The sequence below is a fragment of the Littorina saxatilis genome, linkage group LG1 (genome assembly GCF_037325665.1).
Source record: "Littorina saxatilis isolate snail1 linkage group LG1, US_GU_Lsax_2.0, whole genome shotgun sequence".
NCBI lineage: Eukaryota > Metazoa > Mollusca > Gastropoda > Littorinimorpha > Littorinidae > Littorina > Littorina saxatilis.
In genome coordinates, this window is record NC_090245.1 from 21463920 (window position 1) to 21476134 (window position 12215).

General features: G+C 41.2%; 1 protein-coding gene across 4 annotated transcripts in view; it reads left to right on the plus strand.

Annotated features, from left to right (window-relative positions):
- The first annotated feature begins 6463 nt into the window (after nt 1-6463).
- The window catches only part of LOC138964666 (deoxynucleoside triphosphate triphosphohydrolase SAMHD1-like), a 34478-nt gene continuing 28726 nt past the window's right edge, over nt 6464-12215 (plus strand). For 3 of the 4 annotated variants that reach the window (XM_070336706.1, XM_070336700.1, XM_070336691.1), the window contains exons 1-2: nt 6464-6655; nt 11146-11209. The gene's annotated coding sequence lies outside the window, so the exon portion shown is untranslated. Of the gene's footprint in view, nt 6656-7114; nt 7187-11145; nt 11210-12215 lie in introns of all 4 variants that reach the window. The other variant, XM_070336683.1, reaches the window with a different exon arrangement.

Below are 12215 nucleotides of genomic sequence, written 5' to 3' on the forward strand. Positions count from 1 at the left end.
TTTACAGGCACTTCCGAGGACTCGTTTACTAATCTGTTTAGAAGAAAAAGTAAAGCAGATTTGTAATTAGCAGAGTGCCCTGATTGTTCATTGAACTAGTGATAATAAGTAGATGTAAAAACCAATAAACAACACTTCACAGCTGAGAGGCCAAAGCTTGATTTCTATGAAGGTTAACACACGAAGATTAAAAATTACGACTTTTGCGGACAAGTCGGATTTTTGGCTGGCCTTTTGAGGGGGTCTCCAGATTAGCGGCTGTGGACTGGGTGGCCGAGTGGTAACGCACTTGCGCTCGGAAGCGAGAGGTTGCGAGTTCGACCCTGGGTCAGGGCGTTAGCAATTTTCTCCCCCCTTTCCTAACCTAGGTGGTGGGTTCAATTGCTAGTCTTTCGGATGAGACGAAAAACCGAGGTCCCTTCGTGTACACTACATTGGGGTGTGCACGTTAAAGATCCCACGATTGACAAAAGGGTCTTTCCTGGCAAAATTGTATATGTATAGATAAAAAAAAAATGTCCACCAAAATACGGCCGTGTGACTTGGAATAATAGGCCGTGAAAAGTAGGATATGCGCCGAAATGGTTGTGTAACGTAGAAATAGTCCGCAAATCACACTATTTTCAGTTAGCAGTCACATTGTTGATTTTTGGCATGTGTTCAAGGTGCCCTCATCTAATGTAAATGCTTAGATGGATGCATTGTGATTTAGAAAATGACCTTCACGACAAGGCTGGTATCGTGGGAAAAAAATGTATTCGTCTAATAAGGTTTGGAAAGACACAGAGCTCACGTTTTCTTTTTTGCTTTTTGTGTGTGTTTTTCTCGATATTTCTTAATTTCTGTAAGACTTCTGTTTTTCTCAGATCATTGATACAACGTCAGTAAGAAATCGTTGGCATCGACTATTATGAAGAATGCTTGAACGCAAAGTCTTTCAAACGAAATGTTCTGTCTATACCTTTTAAAAAATCACGTTTAACTCAATTGTTTTTTAACCGCATTGCAGTTCTAAAAATATTGGTATCATTAAACAATCTTTTAGTTCCTACTGCACACAATCGAAGAAGATTGGAATGTTTAAAAAAGTGCACTACCTTTTCAGAATCCCACTGACCGCTTCCAACGGGGCACACTTCCAAGAGCTAAGCCACTAAGCCACAATGTCCACTTGTGTACAAAGCCCTGGATCTGGAAACAGAGTTACAACATTCAATATCGCCCTCTCAGTGTCTCTTCAGCAGACATAACATTGATCAGAATTACCATTGTGGAGCCGATGCAAATGAAACTGGCCCGTTCTGTACTTCGCATTGGTCCATAGGCCTTGTCAGTTTCCGGGAGTGGTTTAAAGGGAGGCAATGAAAAGCTGGGAAGGGGGGCAACTCCCCTGCGATGGGCCTGACGACTTTATGAGCGACTTTATTCGCTTTCGCATTAAACTGTTTAACTTCACACTGCTGTGGGAGGGTGGCCGCAGGTTCCTTCGGACGATTAAATCAAATCTTTGTACATCGCAACACACAATGGTCCTGTTGTTGGATGTGGGGGACATTTCCAAAAGATACGATATGTCAGTAAAACAATTTGATGCGGCCACGGTACCATTGAGTTTCGCTGCTTCTCTACTTATTTACATTAAATATGACATTTAAGTGCCTGGGGCAGACATGGGATCGAAAGCGGTTGAAGAAAGACAAATATTAGTCTGCATGTCTGTCAGTCTAACCATTTGCCGAGCTGTCTGTGTGTATGTCTGTACTGATATTTCTGTCTGATCATTAAACTGAGGGAATATATATTCGCCAACACTGAGAGAAAGAGCGGAGAATGTGTGTGTACGGTGCGTGTGTGTGTGTTGTTATGTGTGTGTGTGTGTCACTGTGTATGTGTGTGTGTGTGTGTGGGTGAGTCTCTGTGTGTGTGTGTGTGACGGTGTGGCGGGGGTGGGTGTGTGTGTGCGCGCGCGCGTGTGTGTGTGTGTGTGTTTGTGTCTGTGCGTGTGTTTGTGTGTGTGTCAGTGCGTGCGTGCGTGAGTGCATGCGAGCGCGAGAAAGAGGCTGAGAGGGACAGACACTCATGCAGTGCGAGAGACAGCGACAAACAAAGAGGCAGAAACACAGACAGAAAGAGACAGCCTTATAGACAGACGGACAGAAAGAGACAGACAGACAGACAGACTGACACACACAAAATGCATTATAAAGACATGCATAGTGATACAGGTTTTCAAACATGTCATCAAAATAATCAGTTCACATTCAGTCGAGTCAGGCTCCTTTCATTGCATGCCGAGGTAGGAGAACAAGAGAAAAGCTTGGTGTTCAGAAGGGAAAGACAATCGCATTCAGACGATCTGAAGATGCCGTACCAGGGGGTTAAGAATCCGCAAACACTATATTTATGGCAAACCCTGGTGAGATGAGGATTCTTGAATCGAGCGGTGGTAGGAGCCGTGAAGAAGAAATCGTGTTTTTTGCAATAATCGTGATTGTGTGAACAGCGGTGTGGGGTGAAATGACAGTCTTGAGGGCTGAGTTATTACGCAAGTAGGCCCAGAGCAAGCCAGACATAGGCCTATCAGTTCAAGTTTTGCTACGCCACGGTCAGTGGTGAGGGATGCGGCTCGGGGGGGGTGGGGGGAGCAGGAGGTGGGTGGGGGAGGTGGCCTAAAGTGGGGGTCAGTGCCGGTTGGGAAGCTTAGAACTGTACCCACGGAATACGCGCTATATAAGCTTCATATTGATTGAATAAAACGAGTCACTAATAAAATAATAAACACACTGATCGACACACACACCGGCACAAACCGTCACACACACTCTGACCAGTGAACACACACACACACACACACACACACACATCGTCGCGTGCGCGCATACACACACACACACATCGCGGCGTGCGCACACACACACACACACACACACACATATATATATATATATACACACACACACACACGCACGCACGCACGCACGCACGCACACACACTGACACACACCGTCACAAACACACTGACTGAACACACACTCACACATAGGCGTGCGCCCATGCCGCACACACACACACACACACACACACACTCTCACACACACCGTGACTCTCTCGATCTCCAGTCTTTCATGCTCGGTTGACACTATGATCCCGGCGGCCACGGCAGCCCCGTTTGCCCGAACCGTAGTGCGCCGTGGGATTTTGGCCATTTTTTTTCTCTGTATTCAAGTTTGGTATAGGTCCTGCCAAGTTTTCTCACGGTCTAGTATGGTATCCGTGACGGGTCGTGTCAGTGGGGGGAGGGGGTTGAGTGTGGTCAGAGTGTGTGTGACGGTTTGTGCCGGTGTGTGTGTCAGTGTGTTTATTAGTTTATTAGTGACTCGTTTTATTCAGTTAACGGGTTAACAATGCCGTATTCGGTTCACTGAGTGCTGCTGCCTGGAGGATTTCTACTAACACTTTAAAACTGGTCTTAAAATTAAAACTAGGTTTATAAGCGTCCTCTTCTTTGTCTTACGTTGAACTTCACGATTCTCTCTACAATCTTTATAAGTTACTATTTAGCTTGTGTAAACGACACATCAGATTTTGTGATTTATTTTAACCCTGAGCCATCGTGGACCCGTCTCACACACTTTTCTGTTTTTTCCCCACAATTTCGTCGTCAGTTTGTGATTTCAATGCGACTTGCTGTATCTGAAATAGCACGTAATTATGTTACCTCTGAATCTAAAATGCGACAATTAAACAACTCAGTCAGGATTTTTTGTTTTAGTGGTTTGGGGGTGGGGTTGGGGGGTGGGGGGGGCTCCGGAACCCAGACCCCCCCCCCTATGTATCTTGGCAGCCCCTAGACCCCTACCTCATTCTTTTAAATAGAAAACAAAAATTACATTTACTAATGCATCATATTCAAATGAAAGTACTTTGAAATAATATGGGGTCCCACAAGGATCTGTTTTAGGCCCATTATTGTTCTCTATTTATGTCAACGATCTACCACTTTGCGTACGTAATAACTGCGAGTTGTTTGCAGATGACACTACTATACATTCTAGTCACCATTCCTTAGATTATTTATCAAAAACTCTCCAAGAAAGCATTAATGCACTAATGAATTGGTCAGAGTTAAACCATATGTCTCTTAACGATACAAAAACAAAATTTATGCTCATAACCACAAGACAGAAGCGACAAAATCTCTTATTGAGCATTCCGCCCCTTTATATTAAAGATCAAGTATTGGAAGAAGTGTCCCACCATAAAGTCCTTGGTGTAAAGATTGATAATAATTTGTCATGGAATGACCACATTGATTACATCTGTAAGATTGCTTCCCCAAAAATATATCAGTTATCAAAAATTAAACACTTCTTGAATCTTCACTCGCGAAAGATCTTTTTTTACATTCACATCTTGTCAAATATTGATTATGCATCCACTGTATGGGATTGTGCAAGTGCTAATGTTTTGAAACCTTTAGCTAGTCTTCACAGAAGAGCAGTTAAGCTTATTATGTTAAAAAATCACACTCCTTCAGAATCTGATTGTAAAAATTTGCAAGTAGTACCATTTCAAAAAAGATTAATTTATAATAAAGGTGTTATAATGCATTTAAGTGATGTCAGGGTATGCACTGGAGACATTTCGTGATAATTTTATTTTGAACTATAACAGACCATAACACCGACTCCACGTATTGACCTTTTCAAATCAAGCCTTCTTTATTCGGTTGCGGTCCTATGGAACTCACTGCCTATTTTTCTTGAACATAAAACAAACACACACAGCTTCAACAAAAATTGTAATTCAATCAAGTTGGCGTTTTAATGAAACAGATCCTGTGATTGGTCAGAATGCCCCAACTCATTAAAAATTACCGCTCATTAATTGTCGATCGCTAAAAAAGCCATTAACAACCTGCTGGCGAGGCGCATTGATACAACCTCAACTAGTTAGCTTTGAGGGTCATTTTACAAGTAGGAAATATGAAGGCCAACGAAATACCGAGACCATACGGTATGCGAAGTGATGACGTCGAATACGTGACGTAAGTTGATGCATGAATTCTTCCGGACTACGTCAGTCAATTCCAAAGATCGCTTTTGCGATGAAAAGAATTTGTTTTAGAGTTTGCTGTCCAGAAACCCGTTAGAAAAGAAGGGAAAATGTGTGTGAAAGAAAACAAAACAGGAGCAGAGTGATACGATAGGAATACAGAGACATATTTCTTGGGACTTGACCCTTGCAGGTACTAGGTGGACTGAAAGTAGTGTGTGAACAGAACAGAACCAATTCTGTCTGTTTACAACCGCATGAAAGCAGGAAAGAGATCGTCGTCAGATTGAATTACAATAATGGTTCTCCTTTTTAGAATGCAGTGAACGTTTCGACATTTATAATTGTAACAAAACATGCTTGGAAAAAGAGAAATACATTGAATTAATCGAAGATATTAAGTACAGAGTTGCTCTTACTCGTTTCCGCGCAGTATCCGAAACTCAACGCTCACAAGTTTCGGTACGCACCAAACCAAACGACAAGAAACTGTCCTCTCTGTACAGCTGATAAAGAAGATGAACACCATGTTGTACTGATTTTATGTCTTTTTTATCAGGACCTTCGAGCAAAGTATTTGAAAATCTTGAACTCTAAGACGCTGCAACAACAACTTAATTGTGTATTTCTCAGTGTGGCAGTAATGAGGATAAGTACAGGGGCGGATCTGGGGGGGGGGTGCAATGGGTGCAATTGCACCCCCCCCCCCCCCCAGCGGGACAAAAAAACAACAACAAAAAAAGAAGAAAAATGTATCACCTGAAAATAGCACTTTACACGCTCAGATTGCACCAGATTGCACAATTTTGCTTCCTTTTTTAAAAAAAATTCCGGGGGGGCATGCCCCCGGACCCCCCTAGCATGACCCCCCTAGCATGCTCGGCGCTTCGCGCCATCAGTTCGGCGCTTCGCGCCTTCGCTGATAAGATACAAAAAAGAAAAAAAAAAGAACTTTGCACCCCCCCCTTTCAAAACCCAGATCCGCCCCTGGATAATGTGATGAACAGCTTCGGCAGATTTGTGTTCTTCATGTTACACTGAGAAGAAACGAACCCTTATAAATCAGGTTCTGTGACATGTCATCAGGGTCTTAATGTATTTGTTGAATTTTATGCGTGACTATAATTTATAACTGTGCAGATACGTATTGCTGTTATTTTAACGGCCAAAGATTTTGTTCTTGTTCTTGCTCTCTCTCTCTCTCTCTCTCTCTCTCTCTCTCTCTCTCTCTCTCTCTCTCTCTCTCACACACAAAATTGGAACCCTCTTTAAAGCCCCCCCCCCCCCCCCCCCCCCCCGGCAGTGCGAACAGAAGAGAACACTGAATGCATGGATTCTCTTGCCTGTGCCTGTGGCTGTGGTTTAACTGGTGGTCAAAGGGAAATCACTCCTGAGCAAACTACAAGGGAGTCGAAAATCGAACTGCAGATGATCAAAATCCAGCATTTTCCTCAATATTTTACTCAGACTGCCAATCGACCTTCAGGATGAATCGATACGTATTTACATACTGCTCCAAAATAGATGATGTTTTGGGTCACAGTATTTCCCAGGCATGAACAGACATTTCAGTTGTGCGCGGCGAGCTCGGTTCGGCGGCGTAAGTTCTGTTTAGTGTTTAGCGACAGCGTGTGTGTTACACTAAAGTAAATTGTTGCGTCTACCGTGTTGCAAATTTCTCCACAAAGAAAAAATGAACATTAACAATATTAAAGTATTAGATATTTGCATGAGTGTGCTGAGCCAATGAAAAAAACGATAATATATACAGGGAAAAGTATGCATCCATTATCCTGAACTGGCGATAGCCGTTGAGCGATGATGATCAGAATGCCCATGGTACCTACTAGTACTACCTCTCAGTCTCATGCTCCTTGTACGTATTCTTTTTCATTTATTACGCTCTTGGTGTTCTATATATAGTACCTGCTCTGTGGTAGACGGACCAGGTCTTTTTGTAGTGTCTGTCAGAAGGAATGTATGGCAGCTGCTGATCCAGCATAATCACATGCATCCTCCACCCCCCACCAGCAAGTGCAGCAGAGTTTATCATCTGCAGATAACTGTTGTCTGCCAAGAAGATTACCTGTCTTTTGGGGCCCAAATGCCACCATGCAATGCTGAAAGTTTGGTGAGCAAAACTTTGGTAGACTTTCAATTTGACATTATTTGTACCCTTTTTACATTCATCACTCTTCATAGTCATACTCGTCACAATTTTGTGTGTATGTACGTTCTTTAATGTTTGTGTGTGTATGAGTGAGTGCACATGTGTGTGTGTGTATGAGTGAGCTAGCTAGTGTACATGTGAGTGTGTGTGTGTGTTTGGAAGGTATAACTTAAGGCAATGTGCGGCAGTAAAATTAAACTTGGAGAATACATGGAATAATCTAGTTCTCTGGGTTGTTATTGAAGTGACTTATAAAAACAAATGAAAAAATTGTGAATATTAATGGTCACAGACTGCCGTTGCTATGGAAACAGCCGCCATATTGGATTTCTAGGAAACGACATCAGAAATGCATGATACTTGGCACAATGATACACAAGACATATCTGCAATCATATAGAATTATTTTTTTTACTATAGACTACAGTTGAATTTAAATTATGTAATAAGGATTAATGAATTTCTAACCACATATATTCATTATTAATCCTTATTACAAAAGATAATTTAAATTCAACTGTATAGTCTTTAGTCAAAAAATCGTTCTATACGATTGTAGACATAAGTCATGTGTATCATTGTGCCAAATATCATGCATTTCTAATGTATGATGTCGCTGTAAAACCGTTTCCTAGAAATCCAATATAGCGCGCTGTTTATGCCAATTTCCATAGCAACGGCTGTCTATGTCCTTTAATATTCGCACATTTTTCATTTCTTGTTATAAGTCACTTCAATAACTTAGTAACCTAGAAAACAAAGTAATTCCATGTATTCTCCAAGTCACATAGACGGCCCCTCCTTTCCGCCCTTTACTTGGTCTTTTGAATGGTTTGCTAAAGAAAAAAACTTGCCACAATAAAATTATTACTAAACTGTATCATTCAGTCCATTCTGTGTCACTGAATACCTCGGAAAACCAAGCGGTGTGCCATGCAAGTCTGTAGCAGTTTTAAAAAAACTGCATTCTCGGCCTGACTGCACTGCATGAAACATTAAATTTCATGAGGAACAAAAAAGATCTGAGTGTTTAGTCATGTCAAAAAATATTGATCAGATAATTATCATATAATTTTTAAAATGCTGATGGCAGCGCGGGCAAAAGACCCAAGGTTTATTATTGAATAGTAGCGTGTCCTGTGTCTTACTTTGATACGTCACAGATGTTGATTGTTTTTGTGTCCATAATTTGAAATAGAAAAAAAGGAATTTGACTCTGTACGTGGTAGAGAAATGAAAGCATGCAGCAACATTGTTGCAGTATGAATTGTTCTTGTGAATGATAATTATATTGAGGATGATGCATGTATGTCTTTCTTCACAGTGAATTCTAGGATGTTTGATAGAGTTGACCAGAAGAGATATTGTGGGAAAAAAAATTGCAAGTGCTGTAATTTATGCTTCTTAGAAGTTTTTCACTGTGAACGCGAATTGAATATGAAAAGGAAAATTCTGGCTATAAACACTTTCGCAGGAACTGCCCATCCGACCATCCGACTTCTGCTTCACTTTACAGATATAAGTATTTGCCTCACCCTCTTCCCCCTCCTTCATTCTTTTGCAGAAAGCTACAAACACTTAACAGATATATAGACTGCTAACGTTCCAAAATTCAGAATCAAAAAAACAAAATTGTAGGTTAATAGAAAGTTTATTATTTAAATTTAGTTTATTTGGTTTAGTTTAAATAAATTTATTACATGTATTGATAAAACAAAACGTTACATTTGGCATAAAGTCTGGGAAAATCCCAAGGAGAAATAATACATGTAGGATTATTCTTGCTGCTGACTCAGTATTTAGCATGTGACTGGCCCTCATTTACAGTCTTGAGTCGAGTGTTTGAAAATGCCTGAGCCTGAAGGCGGGTGTAACCTACACCTCTTGGTATCAGTCTGCCTTAGAGATGTGGACGACAGTTTGCCGGATGGCCAGAATAGCCCACTGCATTTTCCTGCATAGAACTATAAGGCGCGTCGCACCAGTGCCTGAGCTAAACATTGGCAGCACTGCTCGCAGCCCTGCACACAGCACTATAAACATTCCCCCTCCCTTCACTATCTCACCACCATCCACCCTAACCCTTGGTCTCATGCCTGTTTAGGCTGAATCCACTGTAAATTAGAACTGAACTGGACACTCAGGCCAGCTATAGGCGCTTGGAATATGGTGACCAGGTAGCTCAGTTGATAAAGCACTGGGCTTGTGATCCTCTGGCTCGATCAGTTCCAATCTAGGCGGGTGTCCTGAGGTTGGAATGACAAAGAATACATGGAAATCGTTTTTGTGTCTGGTGTTGCAATCTCATATTTCGGCATAATTTTGATTAACAAAATAATTAAGCTTCCAAGCTGAAATGCAATCACATTGTCGGGACTGGGTCAAAGATTAACTTTTTGTTGTTGTTGTGAATTCGATAACAAAAAGTGTTGTAGCCACAGTGCTGCCTCAACTTTTTAAAACTGACATAAATTTATGACTTTGATCATCAAAGAAATTTATCGAACAAATGAGAAACATGTGGAGGGTATCATACAGAAGAATTTTTGTGTAAAGTTAATCATATAAATCTGTCCAGAAGTAATATCTGGGAATTACTCTACACACACACTACACACAAACGCACACATGCCTCCATCTCGAATCACAGTACAATGTATACCGTTAAACATTTAGTCAAAATCGACTAAGGAAGAAAATATGACTTGAAAATATTTCTTTCAGTGTTCTTTATTTCCTTTTCCTTTCCACCCCTTTTCTGGAATTTGTAAATATTGTAAAAGCTACCAAGTGTGCATTATTTACGCATTGTGTGTTGAATTTCTTCTTCATTTTCACTATCAAAAGCTTTTGTTAAAAATGTTTACAGAATGTAATTTATTTAACTGCCTTCATATGCCTGTGCCTTTGCCTCCCTGGCAGAATCTCAATGGTACTATACACAGGTCAAGTTACACTCTGAGGCAGGAAATACCAGGAAATGTACATCTCTTGTGGCCCTCCTTAGCTACACAAAGTTCAAGGGGCTTTACCAGGATAGCAGGTGCTTGCTCTCTTTGCTGTGTCCCTGTCTCAAGCCTATTATTGTGATTAACTGGCAGTGGCATAGAAGAAAGAGGGATATCGGTTGTCAGCCCGTGCACTCACTCTTTGCTGCATCCCTCCACAGTGACAGTGTCGGAAGCCAGGTCTTATTCAAGGTATAGACTCTATGTGCAGCTGGAGTCTTCACAAAAATCTGTTGGAAAAAACAGATTGGATCAGCTTCCATGTTACAATGGAACCCCCCTTTTAAGACCCCCAATTTAAGACTCCCTCCTCGTTAAGACCCTGTTTTCTCACACTTTCTGTTTTAAGCGTCTGTAAAATTACCCCCTTTTAAGACTCCCTCCTTTTTAAGACCTTGTTTTCTCACATTTTCTGTTCTAAGCGTCTGTAAAATTGACTCCCTCCTTTTTAAGATCTGATTTTTTCCAATTTTTGGAGGTCTTGAAAGGGGGTTCCACTGTAGTTTTGATTTCAGTAGCCTGTTTTCCCACTTGGTGTAAACTGCTTGATACTCAATGCATGGTTGTGATAAGAGTAATTGGGGCATTAGAGCTCAAAACACCCACCCCAAGATAAGACACAAGAAGTTGAACAAATATCTATTCGCTCTTCTAGCACCTCATTTTATATCAGTTTTGACGAGTTTCCTCCAGGAAACTCTTTGACTCCATGCGCCTACTGACCCCCCCCCCCCCCCCCCCCCCTCCTCCTCCTCCCCTTCCCCTTCCCTTCCCCCAAGATATTAACACAAAATGCTACACAAAATATCAATTTGCAGTGTAGCTCGTCATTTTGTTTCAGTCCGTTTTTCTCATGACAGAATTTTAGGGGTCTGTTTTCCTCAGAAATGGTTTTGTTTTTGTTTTTCTCAGGAAAGGATCTGTTCCGGGAACTGCTGAGATGGATGTGTCGAGCTGACCTTGCCTCCAAGCTGATGTGAGTATAAATAGCCTGCCACGTTGCACTTTCCAGCATTCAATGTGGAGACACTCAGACAGTGTATCCTTGGCGCAAAGGGTCAAAAATCCCAAAAATAAGGCCTTAAATGAATAAGGCCTTATTTCAGGAAATAAGGGCTTATTTTTTTAATGGGCTTATTTTTTATGGGCTTATTTTTGTAAGGGCTTATTTTTTTAAGGCCTTATTTTAGAATAAGGCCTTACCAAAAATAAGGCCTTATTTTTCTAAGGTCATATTGGAAATAAGGCCTTATTTTTTTTAAGGCCTTATTTTTTTAATGCCTTATTTTTGCGCCTCTCAGTTGTATGCTGGTACACAGAGAGAGCGGCGTTAGAGAGAGAGAGAGGAGAGAAACAGACAGACTGATAGACAGATAGACGGACTGACAAACGAACTGACGGACAGAGAGAGAAAGATAGAAAGAGAGAAAGAATGAGAGAGAGAGAGTGTGTGTGTGTGTCTGCGTGTGTGTGTGTCTGTCTGTGTGTGTGTGTGTGTGTGTGTATATGTGTGCGTTTGTGTGTTGTAATGTCTTTACGTATCTGTGTGTCTTTGTGTCTACGTTTGTGTGTGTGTGTGTGTGTGTGTGTGTTTGCAAATGCGTTAGGGTAGGTACAGGTGTACAGGAGAGTCCAGGTGTGACAACCAATTTCAACCAGTGTCATAATGTTTATCGTTTGGAAATGTTTTTTCTTGTTCCATTTATTATCTTTTTTTCCGCGCTCACACGCATATGTGCGTTCGTGAGTGTGCGCGTGCGTATGAGTGTATGTGTGTAACTGTGTTGTCGTCTATATGTGTCATTAAGTTATTGTGTGTTGCTATTAGGGTGAGCAGTAGTGATGCGCAGAAAAGTAAGGCCTTATTTACATAAGGCCTTAAAAAAATAAGGGCTTATTTTTCTTGAGGCCTTTTTTTCCTAAGGCCATATCGAAAATAAGGCCTTATTTTTGAAAATAAGGGCTTTTTTTTTAAGGCCTTA